General features: G+C 40.6%; 1 long non-coding RNA gene across 1 annotated transcript in view; it reads left to right on the top strand.

Annotated features, from left to right (window-relative positions):
• The first annotated feature begins 22,618 nt into the window (after positions 1-22,618).
• The window catches only part of LOC130684388 (uncharacterized), a 30,060-nt gene continuing 27,948 nt past the window's right edge, over positions 22,619-24,730 (top strand). Inside the window, exon 1 of the long non-coding RNA XR_008998640.1 lies at positions 22,619-22,694. This is a non-coding gene — a long non-coding RNA (uncharacterized LOC130684388). The remainder of the gene's footprint in view (positions 22,695-24,730) is intronic.

Below are 24,730 nucleotides of genomic sequence, written 5' to 3' on the forward strand. Positions count from 1 at the left end.
AACCTTAATTAAGAAAAATGTATTTTATTAAATGGCAATAGTTTTTTCCAAGTATCGTTTATCATTGATTAATAAAATTACACAGAATTAAGTTTTCTGGGCCTCAGTGAACCAGGATAAGGCACAACACAAATCCACACATACACACATAAACACACATACCTACTATACATATAAACATGCAATGTGACCCATAGTAGTTATGATCTATGAAGCCACCAAGAACACTGAATTAGCAAATATTAAACCACTGATCATAGGAGAAATATAAGAGGAGATTCTTGTGTGCCTCTTGTCACAACACATTCATCAGGTGATCAATACATAACCTTGTCTTCTGTGTGTTTCTTTTTAAAACACCTTATTTAATATGTAATGTTGCTTCATTGACATTGAGCTCATGACCAACAGCACTGTATGAAGAGACCTAATACACATATTACAGACTTCCTGTGCTCAGGAAAACTTGACAGCTCTTTAGATACTTGGGGGCCATTCAAGCATCAAAATTACCAATGAAAAGCACAAAAATATGAGTACCAAAACACTAAACAGATCATGAGAAAGACACTTGTGTACAGTGTGAGAGCTGAAACAAGGAGGCAGCATGTTGTCTTGCTCAGCCACAGCTGGAAAAATGCTCCTCAGCCACTCCAACTCTCACTGCTGTGAAATGTCTGTGAATGACTACCAGAGAGCCAGGAGTATGCATTTGGGTGTGACATAAATTTTGGCAAGTATACAAATCTACAAGGGATTCTGTGAATACTGAGGACCAACTAAACACATACACTGTGTGTATACATGTATGTGTATAAATATATATATATATATATATTCATATGGGCATTTCTCCAATGACCAGATATGTTCGGGCCAGTGTTGTCGGAAGTTGTGACTATTTTCAGCCGCAATGTCATTTCTAAAATGTAACAAGAGCACATAGTTTCTACGCAGTAGTGATGCCAGGGTTCTTGTTCACGGAGCCAAAGAATGAACTTTGCAAACACTCAAGGTAGGAGAGCAAGGCAAAAGCTTTTATTTAGAGAGAAAGCGAGAAGACAGAGCTTCTGGCTCAGGCCAGGAGGGGACAAGAGAGCCCTGGGTGGTGCATTGTCTAGGGGTTTTATAGGCCCTTGAAAGAAAAGGGCTAGGGATGTACACCTGCTAAGTGGTCCCAAATACCTTTGAAGAAACACTAAGTTTCTTATTAGTCTTCCTGGTTATTTACAAGAATTTTACTGCTCTTATTTCCTCCCAGGATAGCAGCTTGTTGGTCTGGGAGCTTATCACTCAAGACTGCCTGCTTTGCTCTCAAGGTGGGCTGAGTTATTATCTGTTTGTTAAGAAACTTTTTTAACTAATTGGGTTTTAAGATGGAATCCTTCCTGTTTTTACTATGTTGTTCTGGGCTTGCTTGCTACATTGCCTAAATTGCAACAAATCATTTGTTTAAGGCTGGAGGAAAAAAAGCAGCACTTGGGTAAAGTTAGAAAAATTAACTAGGCCACCCAGTAGTCCAAAGCAAATCTCACAATGGATTATCTCACTTCTGTTTTTTCCCAGAGGCCCTCACCCTATTGTCTAAGCCCATGGTCCCTGTCTCAGTAGGATGAATATGTAGGTACCACAGAGTTTTTTGGGTGCCTAGTCAGCTTTCAAGTTTCCACTCTTCTTACTCCTGCAGAGCCTTAGAACTGCACCATTTCTTGAGGATTTCACCACCTATTTTTCCTTGAAATGAAACAATACTAAGGCTCCTATTTTTTGAGGTAGAAGGAAATCTGAAAATTGAAAACCTCCTCCATCTTTTCTTTTCTAGAGGAGGGAAGACTGCAAGCCTCCAGTGGTGCCCTGATTATGAGCAACCAGAGTTTTCTGAGTTACTTGGCGTGAGTTCATATACAGAGGGAGAGGAATATAGGCTTTAGATCTATTTACTGCCTGGCTGTCTTTATTTCCTGTGTGATCTTCCTCTCTAAAATGAAAATAATAATGTCCTCCTCAAGGTAGTGTTGTGAGAAGTAGAAATGATTCATGTTAAGTATTTGCCATTTTGTTCTCATTATCATTAATAAGAGCAATAATAATCAAATTCATACTAAACTTGGAGAATGTAGCAAATTCAGCCCCCAAAGGAACTCAAAGGCAATTTAACAAAACAAACATCTCCCTCGGTCACACTGAATTTAGGTCTGCTGATTTGAAAGTACAGCACACTGTCCTGTGTCCCCAGAGAACTTTGTCATGATGAGCATGAGCCTGTGGCAAGACTACTGTCACACACACTTGTGTGCCAATCACTCTGAGCTTTCAAAGCTGTCAGCTGTTGTAAGAGCACTGATTGGAGCCCCACCCCCTGCAGGGCTCTGGCGTTCAAGGTTCATGTGAGTGATCCCACAGAAGAGAGCTGCTCCTAGTTCAAGGGAACAAGTTCTCAGTGTTATTGCAGCTTCTGCTATGCCCCTTCTGCCTGGTCTGCACGCTCCTGGGTTTTGCTGCACTTTCTGCATCCACCTTACCATTGCCTCACTAGGGATTCTCATCGGCTATTGCTAAAGCACAGGGAACAGAAACTTCTGAAGCTAACCAGTAAGATAGGAAAACAAGTTTGCCTGAAAAAAAGGGAGAAATCAGAACAGAAATGTATAAAATAGACATCTGTTAACATATATGTCTGACATATGAATAATAGAGAGAGATCCAGACATTTGCTGCAAACATTTATCAGAAAGCAAAAAGAAAAGTGAAACTACTTGAAGTCACATTTTCCCACATGAAAGTGAGAAGGATCCACAAACAGAATCTCCAGCAGCCCTGCATGATAATGAGTTTTCTATCACTTGAGATGAGATGGTCAAGGAAGCTCAAATGACAGCTTGTCCAGGATGCGGCCGTGAGGGTTGGCTCATTCCCTCACTGAACCCATCACCAGTCACAGAGCATCTGTGCATGGCAGTCACTGCCTGGAGCACTTTGGTCTGTGCTTCTGAGGAACTCATTGTCTAGAGGCACCATTTAGGTGATTTCTTTAGAGACTGCCAATATCTCTTAAGTCGGGGATTCTATAATTCTGTGTCTGTACATTCAGGGCTGACACATAGCAGGTACACACTGGTAAGACACTACTGGCTATTAAAATAATTAAAATATTTCTCTACTGGTTGGTAAACAGCCACTGTAGACCCCACCATGTGCTCCAATCCCCCAAGAGCCCTGGGTCTCTCCAGGATCCAGTAACAAAGAGTTAACATCTGCCCTTGGAGGGGAACTCTAGGACCTGACTCTATCTTAACAGCCAGAGTCTTTCCAATTGATAGGTGCAACGTTTTACCAATTGTTAAGTAATTTTAATATCACTTGTCCCTACCATCAGTGTCCCTCAAACTTGTTAGACTTTGCAAAACATTCCCTGCCCATCTAGACCATCTACTTTGGAAAGGAAATCAATGAAAACAATGGAATATTTTGTATAAACAAATGAGAGGGGCAATAATCATGTATATATCCATCTACTCTAACAATAGAGGGTTAGATGATGCTTACATGAAACATAACACTGCTATCTCAAAAATCAAGTTATTGGAATGTGATAGATCCCAAATATTATGGATAAAAATATTGACCACTACCCTGTGTTGAGTTAATGAAACTACCCACAATAAAGTAAACCTGTAAGTTAAACTAATGTTAATAGACAATTAAAAAGAAAGAAAAAAGGTATGGTACATATATACAGTAGAATATTACTCAGTCATAAAAAAAGAATGAAATCTTGCCACTTGTGACAACTTGGATGGACCTAAAGGATATTATGCTAAGTGAAATAAGTCAGAGAAGGACAAATACCCATATGACTTCACTTAGTTGTGGAATCTAAAAAACAAAACAAACAAAAATGAAATAGACTCAAATACAGAGAACAGACTGGTGGTTACCATAGGAGAGGTGAGTGGGGTGAATGGTGAAATAGATGAAGGAGGGAGAAATTAGTAAGAATATTTGATACCTTGATCTGGGAGATGGTTACATGAGTGTATACATATATCAAAATTCATCAAGCTGTACTCTTAAGATTTGTGCATTTTACTGTATGTAATTCAATGTCAAAATTTGTTTTTTAAAGCAAAAACATCCATCAAAAATTACCATGAACTAAGACAGCATGACACTCACAGAGAACTGTCCCCACTTGCTGGAGTCACAGTCGCCTGCAGTCTCACAACAGAAGCCCTTCACCCTTACAAGCATGTGAGATGGCTTGAGAGGACCCGGTGAACTCTAGAGTAGGAGTTCCTAGAGTAGGAAAATCCCTGCTGTTTTATAGACCCTTTGTTGTTTATGATCCTTACTTTAAGGGGGTAACTGAAAAATTCTTCTTCAGAAGAGATTTTTCTTTCTTAATGGGAAAATGCTTTCTGCTTATGCTTAATCAGGGCAGTAGTAGTTTGGACGGAGCAAGACAAAGATTTCTCTAGATAAAAAAGCTACCTGCGTTGGGCAGAGACACACATTTGTTGTACTAAGGGCTCCTGGGGTAACAAGGCTGCACTGGGGACCAAGTGATGGGGACTCAGTGAGGAATGAAGATGGGAGAAAAGGATCTAATGGAAAGGCCAGCCTGGGCCAGCAGAGAGGCAGTTCCTGTGAAGGTCACATGGTGACAATGACAGGTGGACACTCTGCTCCGTGCTGTCCAGTTTTCTCTCCTGCACTACAACGCCCCCTGCAAACCTCCCATCTGCAGTCCAGTCTGTTTTACCAGCAGCCTTGCTTGGCAATCCCTGGGGAGTCAGGAGGGGGCCAGGAGTGAAGTCTTCAGCCTGCAAAGCGATGCCAAGAAAAATCAGAGGAGACCCATGGAAAATCAGGGCCACGGAGCAAACAAGACAGGGTGGCAACTAGCAAGCTCTTGGGACAACCTCCAGAGCTGCAGGCTGAGCCCCTTTGCTTGTATTTGAAAGGCTAAAAAATGCATGGAAACTTGAGGTACCCTACAAATAGTCCAATTTTCTTCATAAATATCAAATTGTAATAAACTTTAATAATTTATTTAGGAGGTTACCTGTGGTGCATAACTGAAGTCTTACATAAAAATAAACTCCTTGGAAATAAGTATCAGTCACCCACAAGTTACAAAACTGAAGGATTTGATTTTATGACCGGTCAGTGGGCAGCAGAGGACCTTTATGGACTGCCAGGTCAGCATGGACCACAGTGGGATGGACACGCAGGGACTGCCAGTGGCCTTTTTCTACTTACCCAGTCATCTTACAGACAGTTCCACCCTTATTTAAAGGGCCATTATGCTAATACATCTCAGCTGCTGACCACCAACGCCCCTGCGGAACAGAACAGTCCAAGTGTTAGAGGTCTAATATAATCACAAAACTGTAGCAGTTTTCTTCACTCTGACCATACAAGTAAATGTGCTTTGTAGTAATTTTGGAAAATATTAACATTTATGAAGAATGTTTTAACATTACCTATCATCTCATCTCATCTCAAATCACATTAAGATATGTTTGTATTTTCTTTCAGGCTTTTTTCTATGCATTTGAAAAAACAAAACCACTAAGATACAGTCTATCAATTTTATATTCTGTTTTATTTTCACTTACCATATAATGAATGTTCTCATCACTAAAAATCCTTTAAAAATATAACTTTTTAATGACTGTATTTTATTGTGTGAAACTAATTCAGGGATATGGATTAAATAATAGCTGGGTATTGTGACCTAACCAAACTGACACATAAAATTAACCATCCATAATCCTTATAATTCAAAACACTTTTGCCATTATGGATTTGGTTTTCTTTCCAAATACGGCCTTCTTCTCTGCCTATGTGGAGAATTTTTCACATCAGAAGACTGATTTTTCAATTATATTGAATAATGTTTCTAGTCTCACTTAGAAACACCTGTAACTCCTGAATCAGATCTCTTCACACCAACCTCATGTTTATCACCAGACCTTGTGGCTTTCATACCATTTTTCCTTTTTCTCTTCATTCTCAGAGCTGAAGTTTACTCTTTACATTACTGGTTTGATTTTCCATCTTTTCAATTCTGCCCATTGCTGCCTTAAAGAAAGTTTTAATTTTTGTAAGTAATTTCTGCATGTCAGACAAAGACAAATACCATATGGTTTCACGTAAACGCAGAATCTGAAAAACAAAACAGAAAAAGAATCCTAAATACAGAGAACTGACGTGGTTGCCAAAGGGAAGTGGAGTGAGGGAATGAGCAAAACAGGTGAAGAAGATAAATAGGTACAAAGTTCCAATTATAAAATAAATTAATCACAGGAAGAAAATACAGCATAAGAAATACAGTCAATAATATCTTGGTGTCTTCATATGACAACAAATGGTAACCACACTTACCATAGTGAACATTTAGTAATTTATAAAATTGTTGAATCACCATGTTATATACCTAAAACCATTATAATAGTGAATATCAACTATATTTCAATTAAAAAATATAAATTCTATCCAGCATTTTTTAATCACTAAAAAAACAACAAAATTGTCACTAGTTCTTTCTTATCCTAACCAAATAAGCCTTTTACTTTTTTCACTTCCTATCACTGGCTTTTCCTCTTGGCTCATTCATTTAGCATGTCTTTCCGTATCTCTTTCATAGGACCCTGTCGAGTAGTTTTCTGGAATTTTCTCCTTCTTGTCAGATGTTATTTTCAAGCCAAGCCATTTTAAAGAGTCATCAGAAACTTGCCCCCTTTCCTTATGCAGCAATGTGTTTTCAGAGGTCCCAGTTTTCATACTTATTTATCTTTGAACTATGAGAGGTCTGTTCAGGCCAAGTCTTTACCAGTGGTCAGGTGTAGAGATTCTCTCTGGCCGTGCTCCGTGCTGTTGTGGAAGCTGGTCTGTGCTCTTCGTTCCTGCCCAGTTTCTCAGACCTTGTATGTATTTTGCTCATGTAGTTCTGCTGGAGCTCTGGTTACCTAGATTTTCCTGACTCTTGCAGTTCATCTCGTAGAATAATGCCAGTAGAGAGATAGCTGCCTGAGTTTCTCGTTGATAAAGACTGGTTTCTGAGTTGGACACAGAGTAGGGTCCCACTTGCAGTGCTTTCCTGCTTCATTTTAGGCTTACCAGTTTGCTCTTTCTGATAACACAACTTCAAAAGCCTTAAGTTGTGCATATTTTGGTCATTCTGGCAATAGTGAGACTAGCAGTCTTAGATCTGGGTCATTTTCTAACGACCATTTTCTAAGGAGCAATGGGTAATGGAGTGAGACTGCCTCAAGGAACGTCTAGGCATTTTAAATCATTCAGCTCTTTTCCTTTGGTTCGACAGAAAATCAAATATCCTTTTCACTGATTTTGTTATCTCTGTCCAGGGCCCCTTCGGCTGTTTCCGAGTGCCTTGGCATCCATGGATTGGGCTGCCACTGCTTAAATATTAGTAGTTTCAGCTCTTCTTCAGTTATCCCAGTGGTATTGACACATAGAAAGCTGTCATTTTCAGGAGCACAATTTGAGTTGTCTGCTGCCTGGCTGGTGTGTGGGAGCATGTAGCACAGACCCGGGAGAGACTGGGTAACTGCCCAGCACTCCCATCGCCCTGTGACTTTGTCATCCGCTACTTGCTAATGCATAGCCAGCATTTCTGAAGTGATTTTTAAAATGTGTTTCTTCATGGGAAAGGCAACTGCCATTGAGTGTGAGAGTAAATTTTAATGCGAGTTGAAATGGCCTGATCCAAAGTGTGCAAAGAGAAGGAAACATAGTGCATGAGAAAAAAGGAGTCTGCATAGACATCTGAGTACGTGCAAATTTAGGTATTAAAGATGATCTTAGGCCCAGATAAATACCAAGGGCCCACTGCACTCGGTTGCATAGATAAGTTAAGCTCCTGATTAGTTATTTTGGGTGGAGGTTATGGGAGCTATAAATATTTCAATCCAGTTCCCTGACTGAAAATAACCTGTGAAATTAACAGTTTTTACCCCTGCTTCTCACAGATGCCATTTATTGAGCCCTTGTGAAGTACCAGGTATGTGTTAAGGTCATTATGTATAATATATCACTTAATCCTCAAAATAAATCCATCAGATTTGTGTTATTACCTCCAGTTACAAATAAAGGAACAAAAGACTCAATATAAGTTCAGTATCTTTCCAAGGTCACCCAGCCTATAAGGAGCAGAGTGGGAATTTGAGCTGTTCTAACCATAACAGCTGGTGTACGAACTAGGCTCCTTAAACTATACTCACATTACTGGAAAAAAAATCTGTAATGGGGGCTCCATTTTATCTTTTGGTCCAGTAAATGTACATTATAGTGCTTCTTAAATTCTCCCTCTTCAGACTACTTTGCAATGAACCAACAGAACTAACTAGGCAACAATGGGTTGGAATAAGTACTGTACCTGCTGTTATTCACAGGGCAATTCTCTATTCCATTAAAGAATTGCACCCAGCTGTCGGCTCCCAAGACAGACACTTAGAGTTATAGAGCTGGGAGCAAATACAGAGCGCCCCAAATAGAGCCATTTCATTTTGTGGATGAGAAAATCCAGGACCAGAAATATTAAGGAGCATGTCCAAGGCTGCAAAGTTGTTAGTGAAAGAGCTGAGACTAGAATCCAGGCCCTACTGTACTCTCATCAGGGTTTCTAAATTCTCACCCCAGTTTATCCTACCATACCATGTTAGCAGTTGATGAAAAATGACCTATTGCTTTATTCTACCTTTGACATTTTCATAAAATCTGCATGTCAGATTAGTTGTTAATTTGTTATTTGCTTAATTCCTGTTTGCTTTAGTGAGCAAGATTCTACCAGAACTACTTGTCGATCTTACAAAAAGTAAATGTACAGCAATATAAACTGAATGCACTATTTAAAACGAGATATGTGTAGAAGAAAAAGAAGTTCCTGTAAAGGAACACAGTGGACCTAAAGCACACAGCGTGAGTCAGAGGGTGTGGTGAAGGAACAGAAACAGAAAACTGATAATCACCGAGTAAACCAAACAAAGCAAATGCCATGGAATCTCCGTTCTTCTTGCTCAGGGACAAAGGCTAGCAGGTCTCTGGTGCTAAGGCTGGTATTTCATCCTCTGAAAGGAAGAGGTTAGGAACATGAGATCTAAGTGCACAGTGCTGAGGGCAAGTACACATTGCCCTTGCACACTCTGCTGCCCTCCCCCCATCCCTTGGCCCTGCTCTGGGGGAGGCCTGGCTGTCTCTGGTCTGTACCACTGCAATAGCCTCAGAAATGGCTGCCCTGAGCACAGCATAGCCTGCAGGTAGGGATTTGTCAGATTAATGCCGATTTGCCTGGTCAAGCCAGGTGGTCAGTATCTCCCTACATCTTACAGGGCAAAGGCCAAACTCTTTAGTCAGCACCCAATACCTGCAGTCATCCTTTAGCCAGCACCCAAGACAAGCCTCAGCCTGGCTGCTGATCTGCCATTTTCCTCTCCATGAGTTCTCATTCTATTGGCTGTGTCCCCAAGTATGTGTTGTACTCCCAACACCTGAAATTCCCATTCCTTTCTCTCCCTCTTCTCCATTTTTCTCTGCCCTCCCCAAACCCTCAGACCCTTCGTCGAGCATGCTAGTGTACCGTGTTAGTGACTCCTGGAGCTGCCGCTGCTGGTGGGGAAGAATGAGACCCACTGAGCACATGCCCTGTGCCAGGCACTGTGCCAAGGGCTTCCCCATAGAGGGTGTCATCAATCTGCACAAAAGCCCTGTGTGGTAAGCATTGGTTTCTTGGTGGCTAGTGATAAAAACTCCAAGTCAAACTGGATTAACACATGAAAAAGTTATTATCTAACCTAAATGAAAAGTCTAGAGAAAGAGAGGGCTCTGATGATGTCACCAGGAATCAGTCTTTCTTCGTGTCTTGGCTCAGCTTCCATAGAGTGGCTCCTTTCTAAGGCTCAGGAGGGGAATACACAATGCCAGGCAGGGGCTCATCTCTGAACACCCAGTCCAGCAGAAGACGGTGGAAGTCTTCCCCAGAATCCCAGCAAAGTTATTCTGTCTCCATGCTATGAACAGGTGATCTGGCCATCTCTGAGTCAATCCTTACAGGCCAGAAGAATGATACTTGTGATTGGCTTCACCCAGTTTCATGTTTTCTGCCTTTGCCGTCCCTTTCAAGCACACAGGCCAAAGTGGTGGAAGAAATGCCTCTGTAAAATGAAGTAGAGTTGCTCGAAAGCCAAAACCACAAACACATGAAACATTTCGACAGTGAAAGGATTTCTGTACACTAAAAACAAAACGGGTCCTGCTTGTCTAGGCAGCATGAGGAATATCTTTATTAATAAATTTGAATGACAGATAACCACTTGGAGGTTGGCCACCAGTATTTTCTAACAAGTTCAGCTGGACCAGAAGATGAAAAATGTGAACTCAGCTTCCAAGACAACTCACAGTGTTTTTCAAAATCTACTAAAATAAGATTATATTTTATTATGGGAACTAGTGCAAAAAATGGACTTAAAATTGGTGCATTTTTTTTTCAATGAAGTATTAGACTGGTAACCTGAGTAGGTTTTCTATGATCTGTTGTGAATGATGCAGACATTGTGGTATCTGAGTGCCTACCGGTTGTACATTTTTATGTGGAACATGCTTCCTTGCCATGTGGGTAGTTGTAAACCGAATATCCTATGCCTTGGCTTTGCTGTTTACTCTTACCATGAGATATTCTTTCTTCTCTTTCTGTGCTTTAGCTTCCAACTAACTCAGCACTTTTGTAGTTCTTGAGCTAGTTTTTATCACACTATACAATTTCTTATCTCTATTTTGCAAATTGCCCTTGAAAATTGATAGTAAACTGACCTCTGCAAGAAAGCATGCAAATTAATTCATATGTTCATGGCCCAGTATATTCATTATAGCTTCTTTTGAAATATTTGAAATATTGCAGAAATGCTGAAGTTTTTCAACATTAAATTGTAATGCTAACAAGTCTGTGTCTGTCACTGGGTAAGTCTTTCATATTATCTCATCTACTTCTTACAGGTGCCCTATGAGACATAAAAATAACTTGACTCTACCTAACAGATGAAGGAACTGAGGTTTGGAGAGATTAAGTCAGTTACCAAAGGCCACTGGGCCAAGATTCAAACCCAGGCTGTTTGCCTTCAAGCTCCTTTGTGAAATGCTTCTAGAAAACACTTTATAGACAACTATGCAGGATTTTGCAACATACAAAAAAATAGTAACATCCATATAAAGATGAGGATCACGGTGAAGGCAAGAAGCACTTATATTATTCACTCACTTGCACAGTGAGGCCTGTTTCCTCCAATCTCGGGACAATATTGTGCTTCTTGCTCTTTGACTGAGTCAGCTGCAAATATTTAGTTAGATGGTTTTAACGGCCTCACATTCTCTGAGTGGCGAGTTCACAGGTTGGCTCCTTTCCCTCTCTGTCAGCCAAAGTGCCCAACCCCTCCCCTCCTCTCCACGGTCAGCACAGAGGGGAAATCTGTAGAATATTGGTGTTAGATGCAGGCATGTGCATATCTTGCTTTCATTGGCTGCTGCCTCTTTCCCCACCCCACCTTCAGCCGTGACTCAGATAAAAGGATGTGCTGAGGGTAAGGAAGTCAAGGAAGGCCGCCTGCCACAGCTAGTCCTGTTTTTTATGTTGCTGAGAAACAAAGCAGCATCAGAAAGGACTCTAAGGGTCGCCTGGGAGACCCTCCTGTCAGCGCAGGACCCCACCCCACCCACAGCATCCTAACAGGTAGTCCTTTAACTTCAGCCCGCCTCTGTCCAGGGACAGGCACCTCTTAGTCTTGAAGATTTAACCTTGAGGCTAAAAAGCCCTCCCATGAAGAGCTTCTCCCTCAGAATTATCAGAGTGAAACAACGACGATGGGTACCTTCCCTTCCTCCCAAGTCTCTCAGCAACCATGAGCTATGCCCTCAGTTATTCTATGGCTGCAGCTCAGGGAAGAGATGCCATCTTTGACAGGCAAAAGGTGACTGGGTGTGGGGACAGTCTCTGCCCAGGTTTTGTGTATCTCTGGCATCCACAGGCTGGCAGTTAGGCACACTGGCCTGCTCCATGGCCACAGCCCTCAAAGCTTCTGGCTTACAAAGGGAAGGAGCAGTCTCTTTTGTTGTCATAGCGTGTGAAACAAAAATAAAACCCTCCCCTTTTTAGTCAAATATTAACTCACCTGCCCTTTCCTTCTCCCAGGCCCCCTATTCTATCATCCACCCAAAACGCTCTCCGCACTGACCTTCTTTCGGCTTCTCTTTCACCCTCCTTGTGTCTCTTTCCTCTTCTTTCTGCCCCTCTGTTTCCAAGGACTAGATTCCATACTACTTAGCCTGCAGGTCCAGGTGAAATGTATGCCTTGTTAATAGAGTAATGTCAGCCCAAATAATTCATCCCTCAATGACTAGGCTTAAGCCAGGAGGAGCAGAATCCACAGACAGGATCGCCAACAATTAGGTAAACACTGAGGAGATGGGATGGTGGCAAATTCCAGTACGCTTTTAGATGGTGCACGGAGTCCCCAAATGAGCGCCATCTAGTGGTTTGCTGAGTCAGACCTGCAGCCCAGGTTTCTTCCCATGGCGCAAGGCTGAAGGGCGAAGGAAGGGAAAAGGTATGGCTCACTCACTGTGGGGCAGGCACTGTGCTGAGCAAGATGCTGCTTGCCATTGTCCTGTGTAATCCTCGCAACAGCCGTGTGTTGTAGGTGCTATAATCTCTCTGAGCGAGGCCCCAAGGGATATACTATGCACCGCACGGGGCTGGGATCCCAACCTTCACCTGATACCCAGACCAAAACCTTCCCCTAACACAGGCCAAGGAAACCAGAAAGCTTCAAGGATGTGCTTCACGGGATTTGGGCATCAGAATTTAGGAGGAGTGATCGTGGTTTTTTCACGATTTTGAGTAGATGTTTTAATTTAGGATTTTTAGTGGTTTTTTTTTAGTTTAAACTTTAGATTTTTAGATTTAGTACATTTTTAGTTTAGAAGAGGAAGATTTCATAAATTTAAAGTTGAACAGTAATACATGTCCTACCTACACTTCCTATTTCCATTGTTGAAGCCGGCAGAACTTAAAAGATCCTGTTGTGCTTATAATAAAGACTGTACCTACTCTAATGCTTCAGTTTTCAAGTGGGAAGAGTGTTTACATTTCCCATTATTATGTTAAGCTCATTTTTCATCAACACTGACAAAAATTCACCATCTCCAACATCATGTGTTTTGAGACTATTATACTCGATTAAATATTGACACGAACCACAAAATAACCAACTGAAAAACTAAGAAAAACTGGCTGTTGTGATGAAATCTCACTCAAATTTATTACATTTAAACAGCAGACACCTCTTGTGTAAATCCACACAAACAAAACTAGAGACCTTCTCAGACGGCCCTCACCCAGCTACACTGGTGGAGCCCAAGGGCACATGGGTCACTGAACTAAACCTGAGGTTCACTGGTCGGGAGGACTGGCTTGAGCATCAGAGAAGTGTTAAGAATGGACACTCATCTTTCTGACTGCCGTCGTGGTCTCCTGAGGGCCTTTTCCTGGAGGCCCTCTCTCTCTCCGACTGCAGAGAGGCAGCATTCTGTGTGGCTGCCAGAGCAAGGTGATGCCTGCTGGCCCAGCATCACGGCCAGCCCAGCTGGGCCGCCGGGACATATTTACGACTGTCCCTGTCCCACCATGGGTGGGAGAGAAGTCTTCATCGTTGTGCTCGTGTCAAAGAAGCAGAGCACTGGTGGCTTTACATGGAAAAGAGTTCATTGTTGGCGTATGGAAAAGTCCTTGTAGGCAAGCTTCTTTGAGGCCCTAAATTCTCTAGGACTCCCTGCCTGAGTAATGAAAAGGGCCTGAGAGAGAAGTTTGGTATGTAATGAAATGGAGTTTACCAGGTAACTTTCTTTTTCCAAATCCCTATGAAAGTCAGCAGCCCTGATTTAGTAAGATCTGCAATGCCTCACTTCAGATTAGCTGTGGTATTTTTAATGAAGTTCTCCAATTCCTCACTAGGGAATCAGACAGAGAGGGAGAAGGAATCCAAAGACAATGATCCAAGTGACTCGTGAAATCCAGAAAAAAAGTCTGCAGGAATGAGCGTAAATATAATGTCTCACACCTCCTCCAATCCTCCAGGCAACAGCCACTAAGTGTTTCTGCTGAGGATTCACCGAGATGAGCAAGCATGTCTACCTGGACTCCTGGTGCAGCAGCAGCTGGCTGGGAAGCCCTTGAGCAACTCCTGGGTAAACCCTCTACATCCCGAAGTGTCAGAGAGAAAGAGAGAAGAGCAGGTTAGACAGAGGCAGGAGGGGTGGGAGCAGAGGAGAACAGGTGAGCGAGTGGTCAGGGACAAGGAAGAACTGCAAGGAAAGAGGAGAGAAAAAGAAAGGCAAAAACATAAAGCAGAAAAGAGGCAGGGAAAGAGGAGGGAGAGAGAGATTGTTGAGAAAGAAGACAAAGGAAAAGGAGAAGCAAGGAGAGAGCTAAAAATCCACAGCATCCATGTTTCCAGACCCCTTGAGGAGAGGTGATCTCCCTGAGCAAATGTGTTTGTAGCAGCCCCGGCAGGGCCCCTGTGCCCTAGTTGCATAGTAATGAAGTCAGGGGGGCCGAGAGTCTCTGCATAGACGGACCGCTGGGCTGGTCTCTGGTTTCACAGCCTGGCCAGCCAAGCCGCTGAGGGCCTCTGGGAGCACGCATGTCACCTGGCACCTGCTGCCATGGCCTTCCCTTATTCACTCCTGTGCTGACACACCCTCCTAGGCTGCAGGGTGGACAGTCTGTGGGAAGGCAGTGAGAAAACCCCCCAGGAGTGGGACTTAGGTTTCCAGCTAAATTGTCAAGGTTGTGAGAACCTTGGTGGGAATGTCGGGTATCTGTCCCTTGGGAGGACAGCAAAGAGGGAGGAACACAATGAGAGGCTGGCTGAAGAGAAGCGTCTGTGCTTTGAAGTCTCTGTTTTCTTCCACTCAATGAGAATTCCTTTTCCCCTTTCATTTGCTTTGTCTGTGTCGAGGACAGATGCTGCTCCGTGGTGGTGTACATGGAAACAAGAGCATTTCATTTTTCTTTTTTTCCCATGCCCTCCTGCCAACAATTTACAAGAAAGGTTGACTCAAGTCTTTTCAAAGTTTATAGAAACTTGTGAATCAGAGACTAAACAAAAGATGTGTAAAAGGAGAGAGGATAATTAGAAGGAGAGAGATTTTTTTAACAGTTAGAAGATGCAAGTTAATTTACATTTCAGGTGTTTTAGCCACAGACAATAAAGCAGGAATAGAAGAGGCAAATTTTCTTCCCCTAGGTCTCCTGTACACACTAAATCTCAAGCAACTATCCCATCAGAATCCTAAAATTCCCAAACTGGAAAACATCTCAGAGATCATTTATTCAAATCTTCTCATTCTCAGGATCTAAAAATGAGGCCAGTGAATTAAAGCCCTTGTCCCAGGCTGATCAGCTTCTCCCCGATGCTGGCAGTTCAGTGGCACACTCCTCGAGTTGCACCAACCCACAGAGCTGAATGGGTCAGTGTGGCAGTGACAGTGGGGTTGAATTCCTACAGAAACCACTTTCAGCATTTCTACAGGCAAAAGGAAGAAGGGAGGGAATGGCTTATTCACTACAGGCTCTTTTATTGAATAACAGAACATCATGGGACTCTGCCCACATTTTTTTAGATAAATCATATTATTTTACCCAACACCATATCGATTGCTAATGGAGGTACAAAAAGGAGAGAGGAGGCATGCTGGAGATCCCTCCATGGCAAAGAATGCTAGCACCACTTTCCCCACCGTCTGACGCTGGGAAGCTGCCTAACATTCCTGGCCTGCTTCCTCCTCCGTGACATGCAGCTGTTGGATTCCTACTTGGGCAATATATTTCTTTAAACTGATATTAATCCAGGTCCTGGCATTATAATTGCTGCATAAATACTAAACATTGATTCTTGGTGCCATCACATTTATGAGTGTTCCTAGGCCTGTTTCAATTTCCTCTGGTCAACAAATGTTTGCTGAATGAAGGATGAATGAATTTGAAAATTCCTAAGGCCAAATTGTTCCCAATTGCAACCTATTGTTTGCTTTTAGTGACCTTGAATATAATTTGTATTTTTCTTTTAGTGTCTTCTCATAGGAAAATTTAGCATATGACAAAAATTCTTATAAAATGGGAAGGAGATGGAGATCTGTTCAACCTCCACAGGCTTCTCACTGAGAATAAAAACTGAAGAAAGTCATGGCAATGACTTACAAGACCCCCACAGGATCTGTGTGCCCCCACCCTGACCTCATCAGCTGCTTCTCTTGCCCTTCACTTACAACTGTTCAAGTCTCTCTGGCTCCCTGGGCACATCAAGCAGGCTTCCACCTCAGGGCCTTTGTACCTGCTGTTCCCTCTGCCAGGAATTCTATTCCCCTGTTTACTCTTCTCCCTCTCCTTCAAATGTCACCATCTCCATAATGCCTCCCATAAACAGCAGATTCAAAATCTTATCCCTGCTCCCAACACTTTATCTTCTGCTGCAAGTCTCAACTCTACTGGATATACTGTTTTTTCAGTTACTTATTTGGCCAGTTGTCCCTCCCACCCTCACCTCATTAGAGGACATGGTTTTGTCCATTTTGTCACTGTCATTTCCCCAGCACTCAGATCAGTGTTTAGCAGACTGTAGGCACTCAATATATAGTTGTGTAATTAATAAATTGCATAATTATATACAACTTTTTGTCTTACTCAAATCCTTGGGGACTCGGGTTGTTAAAAAAATAGTTAATAGAGGCTCACATGTATTAAGCACTTCCTAGGTGCTAGTTCTAACTACCTTACATGTATGTGTTCATTAACCCCTTAAGACCTATGAATTAAGAGCAGTATGAATTAAGGTCTATTATTTCCCTCTCCTGGCTAGTCCTTCTAAACACTGGCAGGCCCTACATTAGTTTGAGCCTCCTATCTTCTGTAGCCATACTCACTTCCTACGGGATCTCATTCAGTCTTGTGACCTCAAATATCTTCTATACCTTGACTGTTACTAAATATATAGCTCCCTCCCAAGGCTCGTTTATGCAACTGCCTACTTGATATTTCTCTTTGGATGTCTAATAAGTATCTCAAATTTAACATGTCTGAATTCCAATACTTGCATTGCACCTCCCCACCACGAAACCTTCTGCCTCTCTGAAAAGGGCAATTCCATTCTTTTGGTATTTCAGGCAAACATTTGAGGGTGATGGAAATATTTTTATCTTGTTAGTGGTATGGATTTATGATTTGTAGAGCTGTATAGCAAAAAGTGTGGATTTTACAGTATGTAAATTAGACCTCCATAAGCTCGACTTTACAGGGCAGTTGCAGAAGGGGGACAAGCTATGGTTGAAAGGTGTTATTTTGAAAAATTTACTCCTGTCTTACACTGATGGTATCCGTTGTCTTACAGAAGGGCATACCGTCTGTTTCTTCACTGATGTGGTGGGAGGGAGCTGTGATCAGGGCTGCATTAAGACTAGTGAGCCCTTTCATCCACTAAAATAGGTTAAGCATGATATTTTATGACTGTGTTGATATAACTTTTTCCTTCACATTCTAAAGAGGTTAAAATTCGTGCAACTTTCTCCTTCAGATTCTAAATAAATTAAAACTTGTTTCTAATTGAGAAATTAAAATAACTAGAATAGGAAACTTTTTAATTGTGCCCAGTGAAAGAGTCAACCATGAGCGTGACTCAAGCCTACCAGAAAGGAGAATCAGGCTAATCATTTCCTACAAGTGAACGACCAGGAGTAGAAATTATGCATTCAGTTCCTAGTGCTGTCATTGATTTTCCAATAGTTTCAAGCAAACTCGTTAACCTCTCAGGGTCTCAGTTCCCCAAAGTGTGAAAAAGGAATAATAAATTCAGCATGCACTTAAAACCTACTCCTAGAGTCTTAAATTTTAAAAATTCACTCAACAACAATTTGTTCTATACAAAGAACTATGTGGTAGATGGGGAAATCTGAGATAAATCCCAGATAAGGTTAGCAGCCCCTAATCTTAGCATGCTGCTGAATTCCCTTGAAAGAATACCTATTAAAAGTGCACAAAATAGAGAATTCTTGAAAAGGCACTTGCTTTTCCTTTGTCTGCTTTTTTAATGCTGTTCTTTCAAATATCAATCATCCTGCCTATATATCCAGAGAGAGGCTTGTAACCACAAGGATTTAATTACAAATATAAATTCTGGAGAAATATAAAACATTTCCAGTGGGACATTTCTATCAACAATTCAAGCATGATTTCCCACAATATTATGTGTCTGTGAACTGTTTATGAATGTCTCCATAAGTCAATGCCTGCCAATCCTAAATTTTCTGTGACTCTAATCTCTGAGTTGATGATGGCAGTGGTGGACATATATATTACAGGCTGATTAAAAGAAAGAGCCTTCACCAAGAAACATCTCCCTTACCAGCACTCTACCCATACCTGATGCCCTACTGCTTACTATTCTTTATTTTGTGTTGAATGTTGCCTTTCCCCTGTAAGATCTCATTATATCTTCAAATATTCCCTCTACCTATTGACTCAAACCGTTTTCCACAGGGCAATGGAAGCACTAGGAATCAGGTAGAGAAAGCAAGACTAAAAAGGAGGAAGTGACCTGGAAGGCCGCCTTGAGACACTCTCCCACCCCACCCAACCTCCATTACAATTTCACTCTAGTCTTGGGGTACATTTTTTGTCAGTCAGGCAATAAATACTTATTGTGTAGCTCCTGTGCTGAAGGCCTGGGTTATGAGGTGAAATGTCCATGGCAGTCTCCATTAACACTGTTGTCTCCACATCATCGGTAACAAACGACCTCCAGTGTCATCCAAAATGAGTTGCTCTGATTTTAGAAATGAACAATGTGTACATGTCTTTCCCCAGGTCTCTTCTGATTTTGTTCCAGCAACTATGGATTCAAATTGAAGAGCACCACTCATTTTGCCCAATAATCAAGATCTGGAAAGGATTCATAGCTGACTCTTGCATTATCCTAATATTCTGTTAAATTATGTTTCCCTTGCTGATCCCTTTTAAAATAGTAACTTTGATACACCAATAACTCATTTAAAAATCATTCTATTTCTCAGCTCACTAGCTCCTCCTTCCCTGGTTTCTGGAGGTGAAACAGAATGTTGCAGATGCCCTCTGAGGGTTTTGTTACATGTTCCTTACACTCAGATTAAAGGTTGAAGCATTTACAAAATAATAATGAAGTAACTCTCATCAAAAACGTTCTGTAACATTAATAACTGCAAAAGTGTACATTTAGCTCTTTCTCCTTGTTGTAATAATATAATAACTTTCTATAGGTCTCTATGCTCTTTGTGAACTTCAGGCATATGCATTGCTTTTACTTCTGTAACCTGAGTTTCCTGGGTCACAAGGACCCAGCAGACAATGAAAGGGGTGTGACCTCCTCTTATAATAGCAACAATCCTTTCTGATTTTGAGCTTCTCTCCCCTTTCTCCCCCTCCACTACAGAATCACTAGGTACTTTAGCCCTTCTTCCTAAATCCGAATGGTCTCTGAGAAAGGTCCGGGGTGAGGTCTGCTTTTCATGGGCTAACAGTGAAGGTCCCCTTTTGAGGGACTGGCTGCACCAATATTTGTCCTTGTGGTCCAACAGCTCTGAAGGTGAGAAATCAGGTGCTAGCAGCTGCTCTTGAGGGGCTCATTGTTGAATAAGACCAACATCTAAAGAGATAAGTGCAGCCAATGTGGTAAGGGTCATATCACACACCAGAAAAAAGCAGTGGTGTGAGCTGGGGTGGGGGAAGGAGATAAGAGCCTGGGAGACTCTGGAAGATTGAATAGAGGTGGTAAGAGCACTGAGTAGGCCCCAGTCCCAAGGATAAAGGAAAGGCCAGCCTAGGCCAGAAGTTCTCAACCATGGTTGAACATTAAAATCACCTGGGGAAGTTATTTTTTAGAAATACCAATGGAGGCAGGATCTGAAGAGTTTCTGATTTAATTGGACTGGGTTAGGACCCAGACAAGGGCATTTAAAAATGTTCCCTGGGGAAGGTTAGAATTAACTGTGGTGCTAGATTCATATTAGTATGGATATATGTTTAATATGTATATAGATGGAAACAGAGAGAAATTTAGGTACGTATGTATTCTTGGGTTAGCAGGTGTGTATTTCCTAGTTCTTTCTGCTGAAAAGGCCTAGACGCAATGACATCCCAGTCATAATGAACCCACCTGACGTAGGATCTTAATTTTCATTCTCCAGTGAAAGGAAACAGGGCACCCTGGAGAAATGATGAATTCCAAGACCTGAAGCATGGGAAATACAAGATGAACCTGGAGATCTTTGTATGACAGAAGAAGAAGTGTTGTTCAAAAAAGAAGTGGCAGTATGGGTGAGGGGAACATATCAGAAGGTCATAGGGGCCAGGCTGAAAGAGCTCCCAGGGGCCAAAGCTGGAATAATTTGAGCAACAAAATAACTAAGGTTAGTTAGTATTGGATTACAATCCAAAGCATAAAATAAATACCCATGAGTTCCTACTGATAAATACACAGTTTAATAACCAAAAAAATAGGAAGAAAGGGAGAATCTTCCTTACAGAAAGAATTCCAGTTAATAAATGTAGAAGAAATGAAGAAAATACAAAAACACCTGTAAAACACCAGAGTAATAATGGCCATAGGCAAGACCTACAGATGAATGTTAAAATTAGTGAAACTTTAAGGAAAAATGAGTATGTGCATAGCCTCAAAGTATCTCCCTCAAAATATTATTAGTTACTGTGGTTGTTTGAACTCATGCCTACATTTTGTAATATACTTCTCCCTGCAAAAGGTGAGGCTTAATTCCTTCCTTGAATGTGGGGTGCACTTAATGACTCACTGACCACTACATACAGAAAGAGAAAAACAGTAACTTTGCAACGGAGATGTGCCATCATCAAGGTTAACATCATCAGTAATAAGTCATGTTGATATCACAGATTCCCTGATTTGATGAAACAAGAAGGACACATAATCTCTGCGGTATCCTCCCCCCAAAACCATAAACCCAGTTTAATCACACGAAAGCATCAGACAAACCCAAGGGACATTCTACAAAATACCTGCCTCAGACTCTTTAAAAGTGTCAAGATCTGAAAAACGGAAAAACTGAGAAGTTTCCACAGATAGGAGGAGACAAAGGAGACATGTCAAGTAAATACAATATGATCCTTACTTTGGATCTTTGAACAGACAAAGACATTAGTGGGAAAACTGGTGAAATCCAAAGGAAGTCTGTAGTTGAGTTACTAATGCATCAATGTCGATTTCTTAGGTTCAATAAATGTACCATGGTAGATAATGTGAAATGTTAATCTTAGGGGAAGCTGGTGATGGGTATATAGGAATTTTATGTACTATCTTTATTACTCTTCTATAAATCTAAAATCATCTAAAATTTTTAAAATTTTAAATATAAATAAGTAAAAAAATTTTTTGCATGTTTGCTGTTACATGATGTTAATGACCTTTACCTTTCTCTAGGCAAAGGCAGAAACTTGAGTGAGTCACAAAACGATAAAGTATCATGAGCCCTTTGCAGAAAATGGTGAGAAGCTGGTCATGGTAACATTTTTCTGAAGTGTACAAACAGACGTGGAGGAAGATGAGAGATGAGAGGTAGATAGTTTGGATTATAAATGGTCTTTTTACCACACAGGATGAGAGCTTGTTCCTTTATACTGTAAGCTTTGAGAAACCATTTTAATTTTTTAAGCAGAATAAAATAGGAAGTCATATTTGGCGTTAGTTCTTAGGTAATTTTACTGTTACTTAAATACTTTTTAACAATAGCAATTACTTAAAAACGTCTTGCATATTTGTTTTTGAAGGATGTAGATTTATGTGTAGATGTTGTAAGAATGTATTTGTTTAAATATGGATGTGCCTTCCTTTGTGCATTTCTGCATTATGCCACATTCCCCTTAGCAAGGCATCCTGGCAGGACTGGGAAGAGTTAGAATCTTGAAAGCAGAAATGCAACAGGAAAGTAAGAGTTAGAGATAAGTTTCTAACATGCCAAGTAGGATTTTGCAGGAAGCAATTTGCAAGCTCCACTGAGCCAACCCTGTTGCGATAAACCACGGAGTTTGTGCTAAGGTAACTTCAGACCAGATAGGGAGACAAGGCAAGTTCAGCCTTCTAGCCCCAGGAGTGACCCATTAGTAGTTTTAAATTTGTCTAGAAGGTAATCTTTATTAGAGGTGGGATCTTCCTCTGAGTCTTCAGGTCAGTGCTCCCCTGGAGACAGAGAGCAGGATTGTCCAGTCAGTGACCCTGTGTGTTCAATTGCCTGGAATGGGCTGACTGGGGCCAGGCAAACTCAGTTTCCCAAAAGAACAAAGGCTCCTTCTCCTCTGGCAGCTTGACTCCTCTTCCGAAGGGTTGCCAGGAGCTTATAGTTGGTGATATCAGACAACCCCATGCACAGCTGGTGTGTCACCCAGAGTTCTTGGTGCCTATGTTCTGAGAACTTATTACTTGCATACAGGATGTTCTCATATTTGTCCCAAGAGAAAATAGACTAGCAGGTGGACAGAGGCTTTCCCCTAAAAAGAAACTCTCAGCATGTCCAGCTTTGTTTGCCCTGGACCTAACTGTTAAAAATATCCATCAATGGAAAACCAGGTAACTGAATTTTGGAAGAAATATGCAACAGCATGCTATGCAATCATGACAAATAATGACAGGATATATAATTTTGACTTGGAAAGATGTCTATAAATGTTTTGAATGAAAGGAAATAAGTTAACTTCAGCTTGAGTGTGCTGCAGTTCATGAAAATAATATTTTGTTAGTTTATGCATGAGAATGTGTGCCTACATGTATACACAAAAAGTTATAGGGAATTATCACTAATTGAATCTTTCATCTCTCTGAGATGGTGTTCTGGCTTACTTATGTTTTTTAAATTTGGGCTTTCTGTATTGTTTTGTTTTTTTATTTTAATTTTACATATTACTTTTATAATCTGAAAAATTAACTATTAATTTTTAAATAAAGTATACGTTACACCTCAAAAAGCTCATTTGCTCTGAATATGTCTCATGTTGCTAATTACAATTTCAAATGACATTAACAATTTTTTAATTAAATTAAAAATAAATAATTATAAAATATCTATTTATGTAAGATACTCTATAGTAAGATATCCTTAATATTGGGCATTGGGGTAATTTCAAACTTTTGATAAGTTAATGGGTAAATGCTGTGATATATAAATCCTTGCATTTCTGACCAGTTCATTAAAACAGATGAAATTTTACTGAAGTAAAATTTCATACATATGGTCAAATTGCTCTACCCAATGATTATAGGGTCTTTATCAAGTTATATTTGTGTATTATCTTTTTTAAAAATCTTTGCCATTTGATAATTAAACAATCTTGTTTTTATTTAGATTTGTTTAGTTCCTAAAAAGCTGGACATTTTAATATACAATTTGTTATGTTCATAAAATGTTAAGTTTATGAATTGCCTTTTCATGTCTATTGTTCATTTTAATTTTATTTGGGGGGAAGGACTCTTGTTAATTAGGTGAATCTTTCTATAATAATAAGGCCACCAGCTCACTGCTATAGTAATTTTGTAAATATTTACTCAATTTTATATTTTTATTTATTTTGTAGTGTTTTTTAAATATATATACAGAAGTAATACATGTTTTATGTGGTCAAATCTATTACTATTTTTTTCCATTGATTTTTATGCCTGACAAGTCCTTTGCCATCCCAAACTCAGATAATCAGTTACTTGTTCTTCTTTGTTTTATAGCTTAATCATTTACATCTAATTCTTTAGTTCATCTGGAATATATTTTGATGTATGATATGAGATGGGGATCTAAATTATTTTTTCTACTTAATGGTTAACCAACTATTGAGATACTAAATCATGACATCTGCTATAAACTGCTGCCTAATTGTTGGGCCAGTTAGAAGGTTTTTTATTCATTCAGTTGAAGAATTTTTGAAGCAGTTTGTAGTTCATTGCTAGCTAGAAATAGTATATAGAACTTAAAATGTCTGGCAACTATCACTCCCCTCACCTTTCCTGGGCTTGCACTTGTATTACCTCCCTGCTCCTGGCTGCAGTGCACTGCCGGAAAGCCTGTCCTCACCCAGGAGCACTGCATTAATTTATAAATTGCAGCCCTTAAGGTGAAGTACAGAGATTGGCAGTGTTCTGGGTGAAATGGCCTTGACTGCCTCATAGAGTTGTTCCTGTGCAATAGAGAAGTAGTTGTTGGTTGCTCATCTGTAAAAGTCCCACATCTCTGGAGCCTTGTGATGCATGGAAACTTCCTTATTTGTACACATCCTGATCAGGAGCCTCTTAGTCACCTGGTTAATAAAACTTCTCCTGGAGTGGGACTGATAGTTGACTAATGTGTTTAATCCCCATGGCAGTTGCAATTTACAGGCGATTTCATGAATCATTTTAGAAAGTGTCTATATTATTAGGGAGGTGATAAATCAGATATCTGGCTGCCTAGCAGTCTTCTTAACCTGGAAATCAAGTAATTATTTCCATACTTAAATTATTTATTTCAATTGAATCAACCCCTTTACAGAGGACTTCGCAGTTGCTGACCCTTTGATTATGTAGTAAATTTGTAATGCTTGTAAAATTTGCAAAGCATCTTACAGTGCTTTGCTTCACTA

Source organism: Manis pentadactyla, chromosome 7 (assembly GCF_030020395.1).
Source record: "Manis pentadactyla isolate mManPen7 chromosome 7, mManPen7.hap1, whole genome shotgun sequence".
NCBI classification, from domain to species: domain Eukaryota; kingdom Metazoa; phylum Chordata; class Mammalia; order Pholidota; family Manidae; genus Manis; species Manis pentadactyla.